The sequence below is a fragment of the Anas platyrhynchos genome, chromosome 14, assembly GCF_047663525.1.
Source record: "Anas platyrhynchos isolate ZD024472 breed Pekin duck chromosome 14, IASCAAS_PekinDuck_T2T, whole genome shotgun sequence".
Classification (NCBI taxonomy): Eukaryota; Metazoa; Chordata; class Aves; order Anseriformes; family Anatidae; genus Anas; species Anas platyrhynchos.
In genome coordinates this window covers 6,253,395-6,280,192 of record NC_092600.1, presented here as the reverse complement: position 1 = coordinate 6,280,192, position 26,798 = coordinate 6,253,395, and the positions used below count along the sequence as shown (strand labels likewise).

Below are 26,798 nucleotides of genomic sequence, written 5' to 3'. Positions count from 1 at the left end.
GGTTCAGAGCCTGGAAAAAAAGCCAGCTGTTGTCCAGCACCTTTATACCACCACACGTTCCTGTGGGGTCTGCTCCCCTCATCTGAGCATGGTCAAGATCATTACAATTAGCCAAGTCACAGATGTGGGATCTGGCAAGGAACAGTGGCCATGTATTTTTTGAGGTACCTTCTCCTCAGACAATGTCTTGCAGAAAATTTTACAGCCAGAGAAGCTTTTAGCCAGCTCACATCAATGTTTAAGAAAGGCCCATGATTTGCTGATTCAGCACTGAATCCCCAGGTCCCACCCACCTTCAGGCAAGGAATAGAATATTATAGCAAGGCCCTTCCTTAGGCCAACCTCTCAAGAGATTGCTTGAACCTCCCTTATTCCCCAGTTTTTTGTTTTCTTCCTGTAAATGTCTGAAATAATTAATTTAAGGTTTAGAAATCCAAGTTACTGTACTGTGCCCAAAATAATAAATGTCTCAGAATTTCAATTACCCTAAATGTAGAAGTGTTGGATCCCTTTTCTGTATCTAATGCGTCACAGAGAACCATTACCCCACTATCAATTAATTATAACAAGGTCAGCACATTCCCTGATGTCTCTTCATGACTACACAATGAACAAGCAGTGCCTAGAGCTGTGGGTAGAATCCAGTCATATATACAGCCCTCCCACAGGACAGCCAGGCTTTGGCTACTGAAAATGATCAAGAGGACAGTGCTAGGCTTTGGGGAGAAACATATCTGGATAGGACAGGAGAAGAAGCCAAAGGAGACTGAGCTTTCTGCCTGCCCTTCAGCCTAAGCAAGAAGCACAAAGACATATTGCTCTAGGGAGATGTGCTAAAGAGCATTAACAACACCAAAGAATGGCTTCAAGAATAAAATGTGAAAGATCATCTTCATCCACAAAAGATTTCAGAAAATGGGGAGAAAGGGAAAAAAAGATTAAAAAAAGGGAAAAAATGAAAAAGATGGCATCTGAAATATAAAAAACTGCCCATTCTCTGCTTTTGTGCTTTGTTTTCCCACCTTGCTTGGACTTTCCCCACCTGGTTTTCATTTTCAAAGATTCTAGAGGCAGTATTTTACTGTAATGGCTTTTATTACGATGATGTACAACACCCTTAAGTGCTTTGGTGACAGAAGAAAGAAAGGTTGTGCAATAAATAAAATTCTCATCTGTGATCAGAGGAACATAAATGATGGATCTGCATGGGTGACTGCACACGTGTACCTACAGGTAATTCCTCCTTTAGGTGGTAGCTGCACTCCGAAGAAGCCGGGTTGTTGTAAAGATGAAGGTATTTGGCAGCAGAGTACTTCCAAAGAAGTTATTTTGGGGGAGATTCCCTCATGTAAAGACTTATCTAGCATCCTGCGGACTAGAGCCAGAGCGACCACTGAAGACAAACCAACACCTACTGCACTGCTGCAAGACAAGACTCAGTGCTGTGACAGATGCATCTTTAAGTTGACCTTAAAGACTGGCAGGGATGATGACACAATACCAGACGCCGATCTCACAATGCCAATTTTCCTACTACTCCTTGTTGCCATTTTTGTCCATTTCTGATTGCTCTGTGCCTATTAGAAATGAGGAACGGTGCCTACCTTCTTTGCTGCAGCTCCTGTTCATATTTGAAGACTGCTGTCATGCATCCCACCTATTTTTTTTATTTTTTTTCAAAGCCATGGAATCATTCTGTGCTCCTGTACAGAACTTTGTTCCTTCTCAGCTGTAAAGACTTGAGAACTTCAAAAATTTCCTGTGCCTCTCAGCCAGTGAGAAAGGATCTTTGGGAAAGGTGAAGCACAGCAGGGTTTGACGGGCTCTGGCATGTTCATTTGATTTGGTGGCTCTGGGGTGAGTCAGCCCAAAAAGCTTCTTCTGACAAAACTTCTTTCACATCAGTCCAAAAGTTAACCAGGCTGGGAGCCAACGAGTGAACAGGGAGCACCAGCTACAAACATGATCTCCATGTTGTCTTTTTTTTTTTTTTTTTTTTTTCTCCTGAGGATTGGCCTGAAAGTTTCTGTTTCCATGGCATCTACAAGACTTTAGTTCACCTGGGTTAAACAGGTCTTGTCCCTCATCTGCAGCTTTTGCCCCTTCGAACTGGCCAGTACACAAGCTACTGCTGTTGGAACTGCCCCACTGCAACGTCTCTCTTAACACATGTATCTGACTTTAGTTAAAATAGAGTTAATTGTTTTAAGAGGTGGGAGAAAATCCTACAACAGAGGAGAGAGAACAAAAAAGGTTTCCAGTTCCTGAACTGATTCTCCTTTGACCTACACTACGAATGAAGGGAGGTGGGGGAAGATGATGAAAAGTTTTGTTTTCCTTCCATGGAAAGGAAACAAAACAAGCTAAAATAGATATTAAAAAAATAAAATAAAAAAGTACAGAGAAGAACAGAGGAGGGGGTGGGTATCTATCCTGCAGCTTTGCAGACAGTATTAGCATCTTGTTGCTTAATGAGCCATAGATGTAACAGACACACCATGAAAATAAAAGAGGGAGGGAAAAGCAAGCATCAATAACACAGAAAAACAGCCACAGAGGCTGCTGTTAAGTGAATGTCACTTCCCTCCTACCCTGAATCTTCCCAGCCAGCTGCACTCCTCCCTTCCCAGATGCTTGCTCTCTGCCTCTCTTCTAGCATTTTATCTCTGCAGTCCTTTGGTTATCATTATGTCCTGGGGCTTAGGGCTGATGGCAGCCAAGGGGCAAGATTCAAGAGTGGCTCCTCAGGGGTCCTTTGCAAGTCCTAACATCTCCATCTCACAGTGCACAGGGACAGCCTGACCTTGCTAATGCTGGAAAGAGAAGAGGGCAGAGCACAGGGACACCGTGATGTTTACCTCTCAGCAAGTCACGGATGAGTTTTCATACTCAGGGAAAGCAAAAAAAGCTCAGCCCTGTCTCCTTGGTTTTGCAGAGGCAGGTTTGGTGAAATATGCCTTCAACTTGAAAGTCCTATGCTTACCGGCAGAAGCAACACCAAAGCTTCCAGAAAAGCGCCCACACTCCTTTCACAGTTATTTTATTGGCACAGCTTTTAGCCAAAAAACTACAGCAATGGCAGGAGTGTCAGCCAGGCAAAGATCTAGTCAATACACCATTTTCTTTCCTAAAAATCTCTGCCAGTAACCTGGACGCAGAATGCAGCTGACTCTCAGTTAAACTACCTCTGCTCTTTTTGGACATGGAGGGATATGTCCTAGCTTGTTTCTTCCTCTCCAATTCCCTATTTCTTTCTCCTTCCTTAACCTGTCAGCTCCTCCTCCGTTCCTTTCATTTCTCTTTCTGTCCCTCCTCCTGTCTTCTTTTTCATCCACAGCTCTCACACCTGCCTTCAAGGTTTATTCCTTTCCTGCGGGATTATTTGGAGGTTTGCTTGTGCAGGGCGAACAGCATTTCTGTAATAAAGCCTCAGCCACATTCCATTAGTGTCATTTCCATCTGCAGAAGTGAAGTGTCAGCTAATAAAAGGTAGCACAGACCCCTTGGGCAAGATAAAATGAGAGAGCAAGAGAGGGAAAAAAAAACTCTACCGTCAAAGATGGAGAAATGATAAATGCCTTTCCAGAAGCAGAAGCACCTGAAATAGGAATAAGGGAACACTGGGGAACAGGGAGGGGAAAGGAAGAAGGGGGGTATATTATCTTTGCTAAGAGAGCGTGTTTCTGAAAGGTCTCATTAACTTGAAAATCACCTGCTACTCATCTTCTCTCAACATTAAGGACAACAGCCAGCCTCACGGAGCCTCTGCAGGGAGGTGCTAATGTGCAATTATTGTCTGCAAGCAGTAATGGCCTGGGGGAGCCACGGGGGCTGCGCGGCGGGGGCCAGCACAGAGAGCAGAGAAAGCAACGCGCCTGGGCCCTGCGTGGCTCTGCTGAGCCTCAGCTCATGGGGATGAGAGGAGACAGGGCTGTCCCTGGGACCCACGGGCATTTCTCAGCAGCCACAACCGAGTTTTTCTGCCTGAGCTGTCCCCAGGCTCTGTGTCTGAGGTCCAACAGGTCCCCCCCAGCCAGAGAATCCCTCGGGGAGCTGCACAGAGCACACCTCCCTTGCAGCTTCAAGGCACGTTTGTGACCCATGTGGTCCCTGTCTGCTCCTGTTACACAGAAAGGAGGTGACTGAGGTGCTCCCGGGGCCTCAGCATTGTCCTTAAACACTCAGCAGCACCACATGCTGTGCAGGAAAACAGCATGTCCTGGCCTCCAGTCTCCCCATGGTGCCCTTCCCTCTGGACAAGGCCAGAGAGGCCCAGAAATCCCACACAAAGACATCAGGTTTGGTCGGGAACAAATAATTTATCTCCCTGATCTCAGATGATCTTTAGCTTGGTTTGGTTCCCAGTTCCTGAGCAGTCTCAGCACTCTGCTGGCTTCATCCATGGCATTCAGGCTTTCCTGGGCCTGTTTACTACTACTCAGCTCTGCAAGCAGCTCCCAGCTCCATCAGAGAAACACAACCACAAAAGAAAAGATCTCTGATTAGGTTTATGCCAGCACAGCAGCTCTTGATGCCATAATCTACGTATTTAACGCAGAAAAACATCACGCAAAAGGGGTTGAGTGTGCCGTACCCCAGAGATGTCAGGTCTCCAGTTAGGCCACAAGCTATCATAGCTGGCAGAAAAAACAACAGCCTTCAGGCTTCTTACATTACCCAGAGGAATGCAGCCTGTCCAGACTGAGGCCACATTCACAAGGCCTTCCCAAGCAGCCCTGTGCACTCATCCTTCACAGACATTTGCTCTGTGATATGCAACATGCACGCACACAGAGTTTTTCTCAAAGCATTGGCCATACCTTTCCTCAGCGTTGCCCTCCAAAACAAGGCTGTCGCCTATTTTGTCTGGAAAGCAACCAGCACATAAAAAACCACCACATAGGTAAATAAAGAAGGTTGTAGTGTTTAAAGGTTTTAGTTTCTCCTAGTTGATTATCCAAGATATCCACAATAAAACGGGGACTTCCCTTTTCATTTTAAATGCAAATATTATCAGTTGGTAGCCACTCTCCTCACTGCTTTGACTACATAAGGATTTTTTTTTTTCCTGCATCTGTATCGAAGCATCATCCCTGGGGACACTGGCAGGGTTTTTAAGCCTGTGACAGATAACCGTGTCCCTCCAATTTCCCAGCTAAAAGCTTCCTAAATTCACCTAGCTCAGCACTCCGGGGAGCCAACTGGATAGCAGTTTGCTTAATAAAAGTTGCCTTTATACAGAGATCTAAATCCTATTTTCTAAGAACTGCCGGGGGATTTTCAGGGTGTAATCCACCTACTGCTGACCCTCCACGGCAAAGAAACTTTTATGTTGCTGGGTGGGATTTTTTCATTTGAGCACAAAATAGGCTTTTTCTGGTGACGTCAGGAGAAGAGGGACGTGGGAGCGCCTGAGGATTGCCACGGGCAGAGGAAAGGTTAGGCAGTCGTTTCCACATCTGCTGCACAGCCAGTTATCAATAATGACAGGAGAGGGAAAGGTTTGCTGAAGAGGCTGCAATTCTGAATTTTTACTCAGGGAAACTCCTGATAGCCACACTCAGCGTGGAAATAAGCTGAATGAACAGTCTCTGAAGGAGCCTGGGAAGCCCTTTTTGCTACTTCAGAGGCAGGTTTTCTTATGATCTCACCACTGTGCAGAGCATCCACGGTGCTCCCAGCAAGCCCTGGCAACTCCACGCTGTGCTGAGACATCTCAGTTCTGATATGAAAGTGCCTCTGTCTCACCCTCCTGCCACATGAAGCAGTCACTGGGGTAAAAATGAGGCTGGAATGATAGGAATGGTTAAAGTTGGAAACAAATATCCATCAATGATTTAGAATTTCAGGAAGATTTGCTTGTCTCAAGGGCCCAGAAAGCCATATTGCAAGAGGCTCCTTTACCCGAGAAGTAATTCACACTGGGCCTTTAAGTCTCCAAAACATATGCAATGGGTTATTAACAAATGTGAGTAGAAGGGTAACTTGGTTTAATGTCACCCTTGTACATACACAGGCTTCCATCACTTCTTCACAGAAAGATAATCCTCCCCACAGACAGATGCTGGAAGTCGTCCAAAAATTTAAGAATGTTCTTTCATTCACAGGTGCTTTTGGAGCTTACAACAGCAGTGCTTATTCTGGAAGATGATGAGGGAGAGAATTGCCTTGGCCCTTCAATCAGCTTTTGCCCATTTCACATCAAATTGCAATCTGATAATACTCAGTATAAACTGGAACATTTTAATACAAACAGAACATCTCCACAGTTATTCCAGCAGTCAGAGGAAACCCTAATGACACAAATTAAATGGAAAGATGCTAAAACATGCAGCGCACATCACTGACCTGGTAGACAGGTTGACCATGAGGATGAAATGTGTCCCCATAGCAAAGCAGGCCAGCAGCAGCCTGGGCTGTACCAGGCAGGGGATGCAAGCAGGTTGAGGGAGGTGTGATCACTGCCACACAGACCTGGATCACTCAGATCACTGATCACTCAGACCTGGCCCCGCTCTGAGCAAGGAGGTTGGCCTAGAAGATTTCCAGAGGTCCCTTCCAACCTCCACCATTTTACAATTCTGTCGTTCCATATGCCTAACCTCCAGTAATACGCCTTCTTGGATAATATGCTTCTCTCTGTTCTAGTTGCCACAGAAATATCTCATTTTTTTTAAATGCTTGTTTCTTTATCTTTACAGTTCAGAAATTTTCTTTCTCAAGACTTGTCCTAATGCCATTGTTAACACTGCAATAAATTTTAGAAAAAAAATAATAAAAGTTTTTTTTTTTTTTTTTTTTTTCCCCTAAGGAACAGAGATAAGTATTTTGTTTCAGGTCAAGTCACCACAAGTTGTATAAGCAAATGCAAATGTTTCAATTCAAATAAGTTCACCATAAATACAGTTCTACTCAAGCTCTCAAAGAACTCTGAGAAAGCTGCAGCCCTGATGCTGCAGATGTCTGAAATTACCTGGCTGGATTACATCTCCCACAACACAATGACATTTCTTCTGCTTGAATCACTTCAGTGCATCGCGTCTGGCTGGGGACGCTCCCTCACAGAGGGCAACGCAGACATCTGGAGGTTTAGGAACCACTGCTCCTACATATGGCAACTCTACAGACACGGGTCAACGTTAAAACAACTTAAACCAACACAATCCTAGATTGGAATTTTTTTATACATACGTGTGTATATATATATATATATATATATATATATATTTGATCCCTCTGCAACATGCAGGTATTAGGGGACTTCTGTCCCATTTTGGGAAGAAGAAGAAAAAAAGCAGATGAAATATCAAAACTTTCAATGCACATCTATTAAAGGAATTAACCAAACCCCACAGAATTAAGCTTCTTAGGGGTACATCTAACAGAGCTGTACAACATTCAGCAAGCATTCCCCCAGTTGTCCCCATGTTCTTTGAGACAGGGCTGTCACATGCCAATGACAAGAGTCTCTCTCATTTGCTGCAGTCTGTGCCAGAATTTAGCATCATGCTGCCTAGAACAAATTAATAGGAGAATAAAGCTATTTAGTCTTTACATCTTTGTGTCATTATTCAGTTCAGATGTGCTGCCTCATCAAGCCAGTTCCCTGGGATCAGACACACGGAGGAGAACGCCCCTGTTCTCCTTGCTCAGATACCCAGGGCATGAGGCTGAATTCACCAGGAAAGCTTCAGCAACAGCAGGCAAAGAGGGAGAAACACTGAGGCATATTTGAAAACACATTCAGCAGCTGACAGCAGTTTAACAGAGGATCATTACAAAGACACGCAGAAGATGTGTCAGGGATGCAGCAAGATAGTTCTGGGACTGAGGGACCTTAACTACAATAACAGGATAGAGGAGTGAAGCTGGGATCCATAGGACAAAAAAAGTTATGACCTGACTGAGTGATATCAATTCTGGAGGGACTGAGGAGGGAAAAGAAACTATAAAGCTACTTAAAACTGTATCAAACACACAGAACAAGGGCCACGAACTTAAAGATGTGGAAAGGTTGAGCCACAAAGGAGCAGAGGTGGAAATCAAGAGCATCAAAAATAAAACAGGCACAGTGGAGAGAGCAATAAGAGTGAGCAAGATTAAAAAAAAAAAAAAAAAAAAAAAAAAAAAAAGGAGCTGGACAAGAATATTGACAAGTCAAAAACATCGATCCTGTGCTTCCTTAGCAAAACAGAACTGGGAACAGTGCACAGGCTGGGCTCTGGGGAGGACGAAGAAACTTCAGCCAAGGCATCAACTACCCCTGTTTCTCCTGACAGAGGCCAGGGATCGCTCACACACATTCTGTCACATTGATGTCTGTCATGTAGGCAAGGGATAGGGGTTTGACACCTTCCTGTGTGTGGCACAGAAGAGGGGAAAGAGGGTCACACAAGGGAAGAAGCAGACTTTTGATGTCCAGGTGCATCTTAAACCACTTCACGCAAGTCACGTGCAGGCAGCACAGAGGCTCTGCAAGCAAACACGGGGTTCTACTGCCTTGCTGTGTGCTCAGTGGGAAGGAAGAGGGGCTGCACCATCAGCTTTTCATCCACGCTTCTTCAGCACCAGCAAAGTCCCACTCAGTCCAGAGCTCAGGTACACAGCAACTCCTCCAGCATCACATTTCCCAAAGCATGTGCCATTAAACCCACAGGATCTCCTGCTCGGAGCCAACTGGACTGTCCTGAAGTCAGTGCTGAGTACATGACGTAAGCTGACTTTTCGTGCCATGGAGCTGACATCCTTTCTCCTCCAAATATACTTCATTAGATCTAAATTACCCCTGTTGTTAAGATATTTGAAAGCAAATTCCCCAAATGTTTCAATCCCTGTCCCCAGCTACTGAGGGAACGGCAGCACTGGAGCCAGGAATTGTTTCACACAGAAAAAAACTTGGTTGCCATCATAAATGTGCGCAGAGAGAGAGAGTCTGCTGCAGCTGAGAACTGAGATGAGTCGCTCCAGCAGCTGGGACAGAGACACCTCTGCTTCAGAGAAGGTTTTGGACTACAATGGCAGGACTGCAAGGGTTAAGAGGCATCCAGAGTGGAGGAGAGAGACAGAGAGAGGGGAGAAGGAAAAAAAAAAAAAAAAAAAAAAAAGATTAATTTGGGAGTGGACAGCCTGTGCATTTTCACAGGAGCTAAAGATGCCAGACGCACCGTATGCTGCAGATCAAACCCAGAAGACAATAACTGAGCTGCAGAGTGGCTCAGACTAGCAGGAGATGCCTCGGGCTGGAGCTGAGGCATTTCTATAGACTTGAACAAGAGATCAAAGTAAACTGAGAATTTGGCTGGAGAGATGTCTTGCCTGACACAGTAGAGTAAATGCTCTAGTTTCAAGCCTGACCGCAGAACTGTCTCCTCTTCAGAGACAGACCCTTGAGTGGGCACCAGCCGGCTTGTCCCAGCCACTGGCAGCCAGGACGTAGTGATTTCACTGCTGGTAGCACATGGACATTTACCCATACACATCAGGAATCTTCCAGACAGGTGTATGATCACTGGGTCCAGATATCCAGATTCTGCTTTTCACGGCACTTACAGCACCTGGCTGAAAAGTCTTTTTAAAAGCCTCCTTTGCATGTAAAAACAGCCTCTGAGAACAGCAGTTTCCTTGCCTTCCTTGCCATTCTCTGCCCCCCACCTCCCCTCGCAGTCTAAAATTTTTAGCCCCCCTGAGCAGGAGGCAGCCCGGCAGCCCCGTGCTGGCGCAGCGTGTAAATGTGCTGACACGCGAAGCGCACGTTTCCCTGCTCACTGGAAACCCACTGCGTAATGACAGAGCTCCCGGCAGGAGCAACACAACCCGCGTGCCAATTACCTTGGCAGGCGCCGTGGGATCAACCGGGGCAAAAGCACAGCGGTAGACGCAGCGAGGCTGAGCTTTCCTGCCTGCCTCTGCTCTCGGCTGAATGCTGCCTCGTAACGAAGGCATTTTGGCCAGCAAGACCCGCGAGCAGCTGGGCTGTTGTTCAGGGGCATCGTCTGCACCATCCTTTCCTTGGGGTGTGAAGTTATTCGGGTCAGTGTTTTCCCAGCGCAGTCAAGGAAGCGAGCTCGCAAGGTGTTGTGATGGCACTAAAAGTGTGTTCTGCTTTGTCAGCACTTTGGAGAAATTAGCTTAAATGTCCTCGGTGGCAAACAGCATTTAGTGCTGCTCAGCACAGGAGAGGGAAGGAGGGAAAAGAGGCTACACAGGGTTTTTAAAAATAATCCTCAAACCAACTTTGGCACGATGAGTAAATCACAAGCAACTGTCTCCCTACAGTGCCCCGCTGCATGAACCTCCTTCCTAATATACATCAGTGCCATACCTAGCCAAATAAGAAAGCTGCGCCAGCTCCTGCTGCACAGTTTACCTTACTCTGAGATATTAGCAGAAGCAGCATCTTTCTCTGGACCATTGCAGTATCTCACTTTATGCCGCACCATGGAGCTGGAAGGGGAGTTTGCTGCTTATAACCCCCCCCTCCCAACACACACACACCTGGCTTTGCTGCCCAGCATCGTTTTATCTGCATTCCTATTCCATATTTTCTTTCCCTACACTGCCATTGGGACTTGCCATAGCACCCCCTACAACGACCCTAAAAAATCAATTCCTATTATTGAACCTCATTTTCAACACTTTCCAAAATATTTTGTCTCTAGACCGACATTCAAATTTTGCTCCAAAATGAGTTTCCTTTATTTCTTCCTTTCAACAAAATTGTATCAGCTGGTTTTTACATTTGTGAAAGAGCCTGGGGAGGGGAAAGGGGAGAACTATATATATAACGATATGCATTCACACAGCTTTTCTTAAAAATAGCCAGACAAATAAATAATAAACCAAATAGCATCATTCAGTGAAAAAAATGCCTGAAGGCTTAAAACTGGGCAGCATGACCCTAAAACACTTTGAATTTGCTGCGGGAAAAAAAGAACAACTGAAGCAAAAATAATATCATTCTGCCTCAGACGGCTCTCCAGAGCACCTTTACACAGAACTGATCCAGTTCCCACCTTGTGGGGAGGAGAAATCCCACCCGATGCTGCCCTGGCCGCACACCCTTCTGCCAGCCCTTGTAAGCTCATGGTCCGCTGTCCCTGGGCTGCTGCTGGGCCAGTTTGCATGAGGAGCATTGCAAATGTCACACTGAAACATGCACAGCAATATTATCCCAAAGCAAGTAAAGCTTAGGACCAGGAAGTGGAAAAAAATGTGCCCAAAAGTAGTTGTAAATCAGCCCCAGTGCAGGCCCTCTGTAGGCTTTGCTGCCTCACAACTATTTGGCAGATTCAAAGCTTTCCGTTGGACAAAAGCTAGAGGTATCTTATTTGCCTACCATGAATTCGCAGCTTTCATGGTGCAATGAGAGTTGTTACCCTGATAACACGGGATAAGAAATTACCGGGTTCCCTCTTCCCACCCAAGGCAGTAAAGATTTTCCCATAGACCAACTTAACTCTTTGCATCTGAGCAGGCTCAGGACATTAATCAGCTTCTCCTCATCCCAGTCAAACTCTTCATCAATCCCAATAGTTTTGGCCCTGAAGATGTTGCTGTGAGGCTGAAATTAGGCTGGAATTAAATGACACAAGACTGGTTTCAGCAGCTTGGCACCTCACTTGGAAGTGCTGGGCAAACATGACCTGTATTTATTGGGGGAGAGAAGACTTGGAGGTGACTGATGTAAACATAATGCTAAAGAGAATTCATGAGATGGGAAAGTACTACTTCGGGCTGTGTCAAATGTGGGAAGCAGGTGGCATAAACAAAAAAGCCAGGGAAAGGTCAAGCCTTGGAGGAACTGAGAGAGAATCTCTTCGAGCAGGGGAGAGCTGATCTGAGGCAGTCTGTTGCCAGAGGCAGCCAGGGAGGAAAATCAAGCAAATAGCTCTGAAGGAATTAGACAATAGGTTTCATCTCATCTAACTTTAAGCATTTAAAAATGAAGTATGTAGCCTAGGCTTGTCATCCAGGCTCCCTCTACAGTGGGTAGAAACGGCAAAAGACACGTTAGAGGGCAATTAATCCCGGCTATCTGTGAAAGCGCCTGCCAGCACGAAGCCAGGAACCAGTTCAGACGTGCTCGGAGAGCTGAAGCTTGGTGAGGAAAATCTTGGGATTCCTCAATCACTAGGGAGCTCCTGAAAAGGTGGCAAGCATTTGTCAACATGAATTTAATGAAGCGCCTGCCTGGAGCAGCACCCCACCATCAAGCTGCAAGAGAGATTGCAGGGATGTGGCTCCTCACCAACCTCAGCTAACCAAAATAGTCTTTTTTTTGTTTGTTTGTTTTTTTTTAAAAAAAGGATCTTTACTAGTCTCTAAATATCTTTTTTTTTTTTTTTTCCAATGAATAAAAATATGGGGGGGAAACAAAGAAAGAAGATGAATGCTAATGAAATAAATGAGAAAATACATTTTCTTTGATTCCTCTTTGCCTGGATCTATAATAATTTCAGAAAAAGCAATTGGATTATGAGATAAGTTTCATTTATTCCTGATATAAGAACAATGCAACATTTTTGACAAGTATTCTTCAATACGCCGCCTGGGTAGTTCTGGTAACAGACAATAAAAATGAAATATGGTAGAATTCCTAAGAAGATTCCAGCAGTTAAAGGGGAAAACAGTTCATAGCTCTTTCTTAGGGTGTTCCCAGATTTCCCAGGAATAACAACAAATTTGTAATCAGTTCCTTTGCAAAGCATGCGGGGTTAGTTTTGAGAGTGCGTTTTTATTCCTAACTTAGCTGTAGATGTTGTTCAAGAATCAGCAAAGAAAAACCAGAAGCTTGTAACTGGATGGAGGCAAATTTCCTCAGTGGAAAGTGACCGTGTGTTAGGGATCACAGAAGGAAAGATGGGGTGAGTTTCGTCAGGAGCACCAAACGCTCTGCAGTTTTAGAAAGGAAAAGCATCACCATCGTGATTCAAGGTACTGAGTCAGCAAGGAGAAACTCTGCTTTGCCACTGGACTGCACCATACTAGAAGGGAAAGGCAAAGTATTTTCAGGCTTTACCTTATCCTATAAATTCATCACTTCTGGAAACTCGTTTTACTCAACTGTCCTAGGTCTAGCTCTGACTGTAGCTCTACAGACATAAACATGCCACTCTCGTGAACCTGGTCACAGACCCACTCTGTTCTGAGAGCAGTCTGGTCTTGCACAGCCCAAATCCCCTGTTAGTTCTCCATGGAATTAGATTGGCACAGGGCTCTCTTATGGGATGCCCTGAAAGCCGGCTGTGAAGAAGCAACATCCTTGAGGAGCTTAATCCAACCACCCCTCTGTGCATCAGCTTTGTACACTAAGGCATCAAGTGAACCTAACGCGTCAAATCTGCCATTACTTCTCCCAGATCAGCTTCTCTTGGCATTTGTTTTTTGTATTAGTTTCTCCTTGCTTTCCAAACATATTTCGACAATCCTAACAGAGCTCCTCCACACTGCCACCTCAGTATAATCAGACAGCGAAGGAGCCCGGGGGAGCCTCTCTTTGCTGTTGGCTGCAGCCAACAGAAGAGAAATGCTGGAAAGCGGCAGAGCTTATGCAACAGATAAATCATAGGGAGAATATGTTTTCTTTTCCCTTTGCACAGATTCCATACATCACCGTGACTCAGTGCAGCTCCCCCAGTGGGGATGGATTCCAACTTCTAATGCACTTTCCATCTGATTCCTCCATGATAAAAGATGAGTCGCTGCCCTGAGATATTGCATTTTGATTGTAATATATTAAACACCTCTGTGTTTCAGAACAGTTTGGTTTGGGGACCCAGTACTAATCCCATTTCCGTGGTTTGAGCTGCACATTTTACCACCGTTGGGAGAAAACCCCTCCAGTCCAATTGCTATCTCACTTCTCCTCTCTTCTAGCTTTCCTGTTTTTCACCAACCTTCCTCAATGTGATAAATCTTGTAAATTTAATTTAGAGATCATATTGCTGGCTTTGAAGGTAAACAAGTTTAGCTGTCTGCTTGTTGCCCGGAGTCTGCTAATCTTGTAAAATTCCTCCGTTCCCACTTGACTGGAACACTTGTGGGGAGGCTGGGGGGGAGAGCACAACATCTATTCTACGAAGTGCTTAGGATGTCTGTTGGACACTTGCAGATGGCATCCTGGCCACTGCCCAAGCTCCCATACTGCTGCCCAAGGACAAATGCTGAAACCCTGAAGTTGTTTTTTTTTTTTTATAAGCTCACTGTATTGTAAACATTACCTTAGCAGTACAAAGCTGGTGCTACATTTCCAGACTTTTTCTGGTCCCATTGGTTGTAAACTTCTCCTAGCTATAACACTTCCAAAACACGCTACCTCTGGCCATATTTGTTGTGACCATTGATGCCTCTCCTCAGTCAAAGTGAAGGCCACCACTCCTCCACTAAAGCAGCAGCAGATCTGCAGAGGAGATGCATGAACTAGAATTCCTGCTATCTGCAAGAAAGCACTGCATCTTCTCTGTAAAGAGAGCGTTTGGCCCTAAGCTGAGAGTTATAAACAGCGACCAGGCATATTATTCATGCAATCTTTCCTTTATCTATAAATTCCCTTTCTAAGGAAACATGCAACAGCAGCAAGGGATGACAAACAGTTGTTTCACGGACATCCCTGGTGGCTGTCTTTCATCTCCTTTCCTAATATTTCCTTTAGGCTTGGGTAATTTTTATTGTTTTTTCTCTTTGCACTTTCCCACGCCTGAACAGTTCTTGGGTTTGGCAGGCACAGAAACAGAAGTTATATGACATGCATTTTTTAACGTATCAAAACACATTCCTTTGATTCATTTTTTAAAAAGCAAACTCTGCTCACTCAAGGTTAACTTTCCCACTTCACCTGGGCATAAGAGATTCCCAGGTGTTGCTGAGAATTTTTAAACAAAACTCACACCTTCAGAAATTAGCAGGGCAAAACCTGCTTCTCAGATACCTCCCACACCAAAGAAACTTTTGGGCCCTCCAAGGGGTGGCCCAGAGGCTTGTTCAATCCAGATATTTTGACGCATTTAATAGAAGTTTAAGTGAAGTTATGAGAGCTGCATGAGCTCAACAGCAGCTGTCCAAACAATACACATTAGTAGCTCTCTGCAGACCTGAGTATCACACAAAGAGGAAATGTAAGAAACCAAACGTTGACCTCAGTCAACAAGCACGTGATGTTCTCCTCAGCAAGTCAGTATTTGTAAATCCAACATGATGAGAAGATATTGTGTCTGGTCAAAAACCTCTGCGCTCTTTGCTGGGTGACCATCTGAGATGGCATCTATGAAAATATGTAAGGGAGGGAGGGAACTAAGAGTTCTAAAGGAGGGAGAGTCAGCGGCAAAACAAACACCATAAAACTCCAACAGCAAATCTTGAAATCAAAATGGAAGGAAGGACGAAGTTCACATTAAAAACGTAGTTGAAAGCCAGCACTATAAAGGAGTTCACATTAAAGCCATGTTTGCAAAGAAAACATGGTTTGGCTAGTCTCTCAAAGTCTTTTGCTAGACAGAAGTGCCAGTTGTGGGGTCAGAAATGATGCAAGAAGATGAAGAACAATAAATGGTAACCTCTCCCATTTCTAATAAACAAAGTTAAAACTCACATGTAGCTCTCTCTCACCCTAAATCAGCAGAATACAACAAAAGGAACATTTGGAAACCTGTTAGGTAATATAGACCATCTTCTGTTCTGCATGTGTCCACACTAAAATGCATCTCAGCTTGTTTCAAGTTTTACATGCAAGAAGCTAAAAATACTTTTACTCTTTTTTTCCCCTTCAGCTTTATGAAGAAAATGATGAACAAGTGAAAAACATTTTGTTTCCAAAGCGGATTTTGCTGGGAATTCCTTATCAACATTTCACTGGTACTGTGAGCTTTTAAGAAGGATTTAAATCCGGTGGAAAGGAGACTTACCAGACAGCTCTGGAGGCAGCATCCCACAGACCAGGGAAGGGTCATAGGGCTGTGATTGGAGACAGGTAAAATTCTGCGCTTTGGTAGAGCGGAGACGAGCACAGAAGAAACTCAGGTCAACAGTATCAGTATAAGTGGAATGATGGAGAGCCTAGAAAGCAAGAGCAAGACATTTCTGATTAAGAAACTACAGCAGATTCAATGGCACATGCCAAAAAAAAAAAAAAAAAAAAAAAAAAAAGAAAATCTAAGATCTATCTCTATAGAGAAAATATCAGAAAATCATGAAATCATCCTTAAAAAAAATTAACATAAGAAAACCATGAACTGTTATAAATGGCTTTAGATTTCTTATGGAAAAAGGCCCACGACCTCAGCACTGAAGATGCCCATGCACCTGAAGGCAGCGTTAATCTCTGCATCTTGTCCACCACGTGGAATTTCAGAATGTGCTTATGCAGGTTAATACAGAGGGAGGGGAAGAGCAGAAAAGGAACTACTTGCCTGAAAGGCTCTTCACACAGAAATATCATCATGAAATTAATCCATATTAATTTTTAAAGCAGAATTCTAAGGAGAGTCATAATTTTTAAAAATCTGGCAGGAGTCTGCCTCTTGCCAGTTCAGCATTTAGAAACTTTCACCTATGGAAAAGTTCTATTTTGAGTAGCAGACCTGACAGCAACGAAGCTGAATAAGGATAAATTTAAATTAGTCAGAAAACCATCACGCTTAGATGAGAACAAGGTCTTCCCGGGGGTAGCATTTAAACTGCCTCCAAGATTTCTGAAGGAAGGACACTGCTCTGCATTGCTCTTTGCAGGAAAGTCAATAGCCTGAAGAAAGATGGATTGTTTTTCATCACATTCATAAGAGCTTTAATCAAAAAATACCATATTCACAGGGCATTTGAGGTTAGGCTCCTGATTTTCGTTTTCCTTCTATTTCCAACAGCTAGGAAAATTGGATGAGGAATGGAGGTATCCACGGGAATGCACAAAAGGTGCAGAGCAAAAGAAAGGCAGTAACGCATCGCCCTGTGCATGGGCACTGCTCGGCCTTACAGAGGAACAGCCCCAGCCCAAATCCCGCACATAGCCGTGACTCATCCATTTGCTGCCAGCAGGGAGCAGAGCCTGGTTTAGGGCAAAGCTCTGAGAAGTCAGGACCACTTCAAGCCAAGGGTCCAACGCTGCACAGAGCCCAGCAGCGATGGCGCTACCACCCCTTCATGCCACTTGTTCTTTCTCCCTGCGACCTTCCACTCCCCTCCAAGAAGGCACCAGGGGCTTCATTTTAGCAATGCCACAAGCAAATAACAACTCAGCCAGCTTCAAGCAGTGCCTCAGAGCCCACAGCCCTCCTGGAAATGAGCACAAATCTGGCCTGGGGCAAAACAGCACCAAGAGCTGGGTACAGCAGCAGCTAGCAGATGGTGAGCAAGGGACAGCAACATGGCTCCTTCAGAGAGAGCTCGCCTTCTTCCATTTTTATTTTAATAATAATAAAAAAAATCTTTATGTCCTAAAATAATAAAATTCTTATTATTCACTAAGGAAAAGTTGCTGAATCTACTTGTCCTGTTACAGAAGGGAGCCCTCTGGGGAATTGGTACTGCCAAGAGGGTCAATTATGTATGAGCTTATTTAGATACTGGTAAAAATAAAAAAATTGTAATATCACTCTAATCTCTTTGTAGCCTAAATAAGCAATGATGACCACATACACTATCCGAGCCATAAAAACCTCTGTCACATGAATGTTTAACTAACCCAACTTGTATTTCTTATGATAGATCAAAGCATTTATTTTGGCAGAAACAATTTCCTGAATTTCTGCCCTCAAAAGCAGTGCTTGAAATGTTTGTAAATGTTTTTCTGCTGGGGAAATGAAGCTGTCATAGGAGTGAGGGACAAAACAACGTGCATGGACAGAAACCCCTTCAGAGCAGTAATAAATCTCAGAACAATGAATTAACTGAACGCCCCCAAAATTCCATTTCTACAGCTGTTTCTGCCTTTGTGACCAACCACAAATATAAGCCCACCAAAGCGTGGTGAGGGAGGTATTTTCCCCATTTGACACCTGAGGATGCTGAGGCACAGGTTTGTGGATGTGATTATCTGGGACCTGCCCCTTCTGCGAGACTCCACAGGTGACATTGAAAATTTTCATTTAAATACACTGTGTATTTTTAAATTAAAAAGAATACATATATATATTTAAATATGTCATCAAAAACCCTGGGTGGAATGGGCTTTCCTTTTAATAGGAGCAAAATCCTTTGCATAGAGATGAATTTAATTATATAATAATGCAGTCACTGAACAAAAGTTTAACACCGAAGTTAAGATGAGCAAAGGAGGGCCAGAGGTGAGCTGCATGAGGACCTGGTGAATTGCCATCGGTTGCCATCAAGGCAAATGATGAAGCATGGCAACTGCTGTGGCTAGTGCTGGGTCACCATGAGCACATCCAGCTGCCCTCTCCGATGACACACATCAGACCCTGGGACTCGGTCCTCACCTCCACGAGCAGCGATGCAATGACACACATCTCTGCTGCTCAACAGCCTGTTGGAGGGCTGGGTGCAGGAAGCCTCTTCCCTTGGTGCTGTCCAAACAGCAGGGTACTATCTCTCATGAGACATAATAACCCTCACAAACTTAATTTTCCTCCACTCTAGAAGGATTTTATTTGGGCTGGCCTTTTTCTAGCAACCACTTAGCCTGACGCGTGCATTTAAAAATAATAACAATAATAAATTCCTAACAAACATTCAGCTGAGAATGATTACCCAGAGGAGGGAACAATGAAAAAAAAAATGTGCCAGATGTGAGTCGCGCTGTTCGGTGTGCTTCTGGAAGGCAGACAGACACCGCGGTGCTCAGACAACAGAAGAAGCAAGGTGGGGCACAATTACCAGCGGGACGTTAAATTAATTCTCACTTTGTTTTCCTACCAGGTTCACTACAGCAACAACAGAAGGGATGGGATTAGATGGGAGTGTTTACGTGCTGGGAGGATGACAAAATGAGGGGGGGGAAAAAAAAAAGAGTACTAGCACAAGCTTTGCTGCTTAATTTTTGCTCTGTTTCTAAACTTTTAAGTACCTGTGGGTTTGAATGGGATTTTCTGATTATCAAAATTAAAATATTACTGCTACTTTTTAATATCTGCTTTGTGAAAGTTTAGTTTTAACCAGTCTCAGCACTATCTGCAACCTTTTCATCTCAACGTGTTTGCTTTGGGAAAACCACTTACACAAAACGTATTTACAAGTTTAATGAAAAAACAATGGCTCTTTTTGGAATTTGTGCTTTGGATTTATCATTATTATTACAGATCAGTGGCATTTCATTCAAATTTATACAACTTCCAGTTCTCTATTTTCACACAGACATATCACGGTATCAAGTAACAAAAAAACCTTCTGCTGAAGATGATCATTTGGGACAAATAATGAGGTTGGATTAAAACATTTTACTGTAAATAAAAATTACAATGTGAATGTGAAAATGTAAATGTGAACATATTCACATTTAGAAATACCATGGATTAAGAAAATAGTAAAAAATACACAATCACAGGAAGGAAAAAAAAAAAAGGTACTCTAAAATGCCTAGTTTTCCTATAAGGAAAAACTTCAGAAACTGGTTCGTACTGATTTGGAGAGAAAAATGAAAAGATGTAACACTCCCCATGAAAAAAAGACCTCCTGAAGCCATCTACCTCTCACCTGGTGCGTGGCGAAGGAGAGGAGAGACATGCGTGAGGGTGCTGGAGGCCAGAGGTTCCTGGTTCACCAGTGGGCCTCCCTGTTCCTCGGTCAGCAAAGTCATGAGGTGCAGTAAGAAAGCACAAAACTTATTCACCGTGATAATAAAGGGGCATACAAATTCCTTGGATACACGCCAGCTCCTCCCAGACACACTCGCCGGCTCCCAACAGCAAAATGTTTCCCGATAATAATTGCAGCTGAGGCTATCAAAGATGCCCATGGGATTTGGATTCCCCTGGGACCCAGCAGCACTGAAGCTCTCCACCTACGGATTTTACTCAAACTTCAATTGATTTTTTTTTCCCCTACCCCTACTGGCAACTTTTCAAGTGCACACATGCAGAACAGCAAGAATATTTGGAGGGACAGCATCTTCAGCAATCTTTGCAATTTGGAAGCAACAAAACAGACACAAAAACTCCGAAAGCCCATTTTCACAGGGAAATGTGTTGTAACTTTGAATGTAACTTTGTTCTTCTGCTTTCCAAAATCAGATTTCATTCAAAATTCTCTATGCAGAAAGCCACCTTTCCAGATGACCACCTTCCTAACGCAGCATATTCTCCTCCCATCAATAGAACCATTGATATTAGTTTTGTGGGCAGAAAAATAGACAAGCTGCTGTCCTGCCAGTTCAGCTTTTCCATCAGGTGGAGGTACAGAGTTTTCCAATGATGAACAGCACTGCTGTGCAGTATTGTCCTTTGCTAGGATAGAAGTTTCCTTCGGGAGTAGAGGTGTTAAAACATTGATGCTCAGGCATCAGGTGGAGAAAGCTTTGCTGTTGCCTTGTGCTTTCGTTCTGCCCCTCCAGCCCCCCTGCCCTGAACCCAGGGGCTGCCGACAGATCCTAGCAGTAAATTCCCCCTGCTGGAGAAGAAAGGAGGAGTGCCAAGAAGGGGAGGGCCAGCAGCACATACCCAGGTGAGACTGAGATTTCCAGGTCCCTTTTCAGGGATCTTGGCTCAAATTTTCACCAACAGTCCAGGTTTAACTAGCTCAGAAACTCCTTTCATACCAGCCCTAAAAGAAACAACAGAGCCAGAATGGCTCCAAGGACAAGCAAACTCTGGGTTTATAAACCAGCTCGTCTGCAGGCAGCTTTCATTTCCATCCCAGACGCTCCCACAACAGCTGCCCTGGGTGCTACAGCAGCCAGTGCTGGCCCCATGCTTGAGAAGGGGCATGAGTGGGTCACACACCGCAGGAAAGGCTTTGTCACAGGCACACCAGGGTTTTGTGCTCCCTCCTGATGCCCGCATGCTTTCACCCTCCTCATACACTGTGGTTATTTCAACGTAATGGAGAGGGAAGGGGCTCTCCCACAAGCTGCCTTTTAATCCAATTTTTATTTCCTGTTCTTTCATTAGAGTTATGGGGTTTGGCAGTTTCTTGCTGCATTTCCACAGTCCTCAGATTCTGCAGGCAGACGAGCCTTCTCCAGAGCAGCAAGTGAACAAATAAATCCAGTGCTGGACCATAAGAAGAGTATGGAGATGGGGAGGAGGGCTGGAAAGAACGGGATTGCCCCATCCCAAGGCAGACCCCAGGGAAGCCTTGTGTCTGAGCCTCTCCTCCACTGCTCCTGCAGGGCAAGAGAGCAAAACCTTCCCCTTCTGTGCAGGAGCAATTTGCTCACACTTCCCACACTCTCAGAGGGCAGGAGAGGGATGAGATCCTCTCTCTTTGTTCTTTATTGCTTGGGACATTTGCATAAAGAGAGGCTCTTTGTAATTTAAACACTCATCTGCTCCCAGCGCTTATTCTCATTTTGGAGTTATAATCCTCTATTAGCAACGTGTCAATCACAGTGCCACGGGCTGGCCTGAAGGTTACGCTCTGCGTTGCTAGAGCCCAGTTTCAGGGCTCCCCATGCATGGGGAGCTGCAAGCCTAAAGGTCCCCTTTTTCCAGCAGATGCTCCTGAAGCCTGGTACTGATGTTGAGATCAGCCCAGCAGAGACACAGGCTAGAGCTGAAGATGTTACCCCCAGCACAAGCAAGGTTGAACTACTAAAATCAGCAGGCAGAAGTCAGTAGGGGACACAAATCAGACCCCCAGTGCTGCTGGAAGTAGCAGAAGTTTCTAAAGTAGCTTTTTTAAAACCCAGTAAATACATGTATTTATTTTGTTTTTCACAAAGGAACACTGAGTAAGCTTGGTTTGCAACATAGAGCAGACGCAGGCTCCATCCTGCTAGGAGATGGCAATGGCTTTGTTGCTGTATGCAAAATTTCTTTGTTCAAGGAAAGCACAGAAAGCTAAGTTAAATGCTTTAGTAATCACAAGGTAATTAAATGTCAATTAGTCATAAAAATATGGAGTGAAATAGAAGTCTAAACAAGAATTTCTGAATTATAAATGTACGTGTACCCATTCTGATAATTAAAGATTTTTTTCTGTTCTATTTCTGTTGAAAGGTGGAGGTTGTTTTTTTTTTTTTTCTCCTGAGTAACTGTCCGCTATGTTTGATATTTTCTGGGTTTGTTTTGTTTTGGTTTTAGCTATTTATTATTAGGATTTCAATACCTTTTTGTCAAAACCATTTTCAGAGTCACGGTGTCAAATTAGCATTATGATGTTCTTTGACACATTAATCCCTGAAAATAGAAACCTTTAAAGTAGCTTTTGTTTTGCTTTTTTTTTTTTTTTTTTTTTTTTTAACAGAAATTGGCCCCAGAACCAGATTCTGCTAATTTAGAATTAGTCTGAAGTTCTTCATGAAGTTATTGCTCTTTTTCTAATTAGTGCTACTTAGGCTGTTCATGACATTTAAAAATCCCCTCCTCTAGCCAACTGTCAGGATGGAGTTTGAATTATCCAGAGAAAGGTGAATTGCTTTTAAAAGCAGCCTGTGGCAACGAAGACAACAATATGGTACGATACCTTAGTCCCTGTAACTTCAGCTTGGTGTTAACAAAACAGAAGGAATTTTTCTAAGGTACCAGCCTGGTCCAAGCCCCAGCACTGGATTTGAACACGATGGAGCTGGGGCAATGGTTTAGAAGCACAAGTCCCAAAGAAATTCTCTCTGTTTTTATACTTTGGAAAAATCCCTTCCATTTCTGTTCTTGAACTTACAGATAATCTTTTACCTAGTTGTGGTGAATTTGCCATTTGTGAGGATTTACCCCCATTTTCAAATAGGGTGTAAATAATGTCCTATCAGAAGGGATTAGTAAAGTAAAAAGCACTTGAAGCACTTGACAGAACCTACACATGTCGTGATTTCTGATTCACTATCAGCTGATCTAAACATTACTGTTCGCTGCCTCTGAAATACCAAGCAAACCATGAAATTAAAAATCCCCTGTGCCCTACCTTTTGTACAGCAAGGAAATCAAAGGATCCCTACAGGGACTTAATTCTTCACTGATAAAGGGAAATGGTTTTCATTAAAAAATTCATTTTGAAGAAGAAATACTGTATTTGGCATGACAAAAAAAAAAAAAGTATAGAATAGCCATTGTGATTTAGCTAAATATGTATTGACTCATAAAAGGTACAAGTTTGACATTGCTCTTCCAAAAGTTAAATATTTTTGATTCAGGATTAAAATAAGTAAATAAATAAATAAAAATTCTGAGAACATCTTGATCCCAAGGTTAGTTCTAAAGGATTTTGGAATTTAAGAGTCACATAACTGCAGTAAATTTCCAATGGCTGGAAAGTGTCTGAAATGGAAACTTGAAATATGACTATATTTCCCATCACTTGACCCCAGGCAGTCCAGACACAATCCTTCTTTCTGACAGCATGGCTTATGCACTTTTTTTTCCTTTTTTTTTTTTTTTCTTTTTTCTTTAAATCAGTCCTGCCCATTTCTGTGTTCACTCTGCCCCAATAATGAAGAACACGTTTCTGCCATCACATAATGTTGCTGTTTCACTGCATCTTGCTTCATCCAGGAACCCCACCTAGTGATGCTGGCAGCACCACCTGCAGAGATGTGGGGGTGCAGCTCTTTTTAGTTTCATTGTGCTGAAAATGTGTCCTGGCCTTTCCTGACATGCACTGCAATAGGAACACTCAGAGAAATAGAAATAACCTTTCAACAACAGAGAACTCTTCTCTGGTAGCTTCTTGCATCCAGGAACTGGATATATAGATATAGATATATAGATATATACACACACACATTTTTTTTTCCACAATAATTCCAAAAAAGTAAACCATTTGACTAAATTGTGGAAGGGGAAATATATGCAGATCTCCAGCATCCACATCCAGGTGTGCAAGTGAAGCCAGCTACCAACTGAGTGTGCAAATGCTTCTGGCTGCTCTGCAAATTCCACCTTCCACACTGCCACTGAAGACACAGTTTCATTTGGATACACCGTCTGATGTAACAGGAGTAATCACGTTCCTATGCTTGAATGAGAGACAGGACTCGCCTTAATTTCCTGAGCTGCACAGCTATTCACTCACGGCTGCTGGTTCACTTTCAGCCTTTGCACAGGTTCATGAGTCTGCATTGTAGGGGCTGGACTGAGGGAATCTGAATGACACGGAAACCTGGGCTGGAAAAGGCTTCAAAACCATCGGGATTTAGCTGATTTAACTGTAGGGGAATGGGGAGCACCAAGGAGCTGAGAACATTTAGGTGCAGAAGCTGGAAGGCTGGCTGCACAGCATAAAACGAGCATAGTGATATCAATGATGGTTCAGAGGAGTCCAGGAAAGTGCCATCACCTTGCAGACCATGCCCTGGGATAGCCCTTTCACAGCCTGCTTTACATGTCTATAGGTTTTTGCTTGTACTTTTAACTGTCTTAAGAAGAGCTCTGATACCTCCACGGCAGGTTTGACTTCACAGTAATCATTTAAATAGCTTCTCAGCACATCAAACATCACAGGTTTGCACAGCAAAATGCCCAGCTGAACTACAGCTGAGGGGAGAAAGCCCTGTATACTTTTTCATCACCATGGGTGCACAAACACCAGGCTCTGAAGAACAACTTACGTGTAGGCTTGAGCAATGTCTGTTGCAGTCATACCTTCTCCATCTGAGTTTTGAACTATCCTGCTGTTCGTTTGACAGTTCTCTAGTTTGCTTGTAAGCCAAGGAGAGACTGACGTGCCTGTGACTGACAAGCAGAAACAGAAATCCCCTCCACAGACCAGCTCATGTGAGATGAAATCTGAACCAAGGCAAAATACAGGCACCCCACAGCCTGCAAAACCAAGGCACAGTGTTTACTTCCATATAACGAATTAATAACGAGACATCTAAGTAAGACTATTTTAGATATGCAATGCTGAAATATTAATGTTGTTCATAGAGAGAGTACACAAACCTGCAATTTTGTGAAGTCTGGCTAAATGTATCAAAGGTAAATATTGAATAAATCACTAGAAAAGCCAGATCTTATGCTGTTAGCTCAGGTGCCTGAAGCCAGACGTACAGACAATTTATTCTGTTCTGCTTCTAGCTGGAACAGGTTTTCCATAACCAACTTGTTAGGCATTTTTTTAGTGTCCCCCAGTCTAAACTAGTATGAAAGGTAGCTCCACACAGCAACTGCCACTGGTCCTATTTCTGTGTACACCTTGCCCACGTGGCTTGTACATAAATTCTTACATGAAGGGATCTCTGCAGAGTACCCAGTAAACAAGACCTATTTGTCACCCCATTCCCCTGTTTATTGTTAGTCTAAATTCCTTCTGAGAAGAGAAAATATCAGTTGCAGGCCCTGGGAAAGTAGAATGTCAAATCTGATTATGCAATCAGTGAAAAACACTTTGATCAATGCAATGGAGCCCTTACCATTGCATAGGTAAATATTTCTCAGCTTCTCAAAAAAAGGAAATACTAAATTCATTCGGTGAGCCTTTGAGTTTAGAAAAAATGCAAGAAAGGCACAGGAATTAACAGTGGTGAGCACAGCCCATCAGGTTATCAGTGAGTGGAGGCACATGCTTAAGGCAGTCATTAAAGGCTGCACAAATCAGCCCCTAAGGTAATAATAATGTTGTATTTCTTTCAGGCCCCAGCCTGCAGGCAAGTGACTGGCATTCAGTTCCCTCTTCCACCAACAGCACTGGAATTCACATTTCTCAGGAATGTGACCAAAGCCAGCCTGGAGGCTTACCAGGTCTGGGCCTGGGCTGCCCAGAATATGCAGAAGGGTCCTCCTACAGGGTGGAGAGGAGCTTCTCCCCTTGCAGGGTACTGAAGTATTGTATGTGGAGTACCGGTACCAAAGCAGGAACAAATAACCTTTAATCACAAACACACCCACCCTGCCTCCAGCCTCACTGTCAGGGCTATCTGTACAGCAGTTTTATATTTTATATACATATATATATATAAAATATATATGTACACACACATATACACATATATACACACCGAATGGATGAAAGAACTTCACACTGGTACTCACCACACTTTCTCTCTTTCAAATAACTTTACCATTCCCTCTAATTGACATAAATACAGATAAATAAATTGTTTAAATAAATAAATAAATCTAATTGTTCAAATAAACAAGCAGATGCCAGTGTTGACCTATAAAGCTCGTGATGCAAAAGCAGGTTTGAGACATGACATTCGCTGTGGAGATGTGCACACACGATGTGCAGCTCCCTGACACGGGAGACTCAGGAGGGCAGAATCATGATTGGATTAAAGGAGGAATTAGACAAATTTATAAAGGACAGTATATTAGATGGAATAGTTTGGGTGCAGCCATCAGCTCAAAGTCTAAATTACTGATTCCTAGGAGCTGAGAGGACAGAAGAGAAGGAATATGTATATATATACATATCTGGTTTCATACACTTAAAATTGTTTGCTACCGACCACAGACAATAAACTGCATGGACAGGCCCACAAACTACCATTTTGGTGCTCTTACATCAGCAGCAAACACGGTGGGGTGGGAATACCAGAGAATTAATATTCACTGCACCTGCAAGATGGAGTTCGTAGACCAAGATCCCACAAGGTAGCTGTGGGGTCAGTTCTGCCACTCACCCTTCACCAGGCTAGAAGCACACAAAGCAACGTGGGCTAATTTTAAGTCTCAGTAAGCACCACAACGTGGTCGTATGTAGTTTGAAGACGTTCAAAGAGGATCCGTGGCTTCAGCTGTTTGAATGCAGGCCACCTCCAT

General features: G+C 43.6%; 1 long non-coding RNA gene across 2 annotated transcripts in view; it reads right to left on the bottom strand.

The window, feature by feature from the left end:
• The window catches only part of LOC110353906 (uncharacterized), a 151,533-nt gene that overhangs the window by 77,575 nt on the left and 47,160 nt on the right, over positions 1 to 26,798 (bottom strand). For both annotated transcript variants that reach the window (XR_011803408.1, XR_011803409.1), the window contains exon 2: positions 15,900 to 16,050. This is a non-coding gene — a long non-coding RNA (uncharacterized lncRNA). The remainder of the gene's footprint in view (positions 1 to 15,899; positions 16,051 to 26,798) is intronic.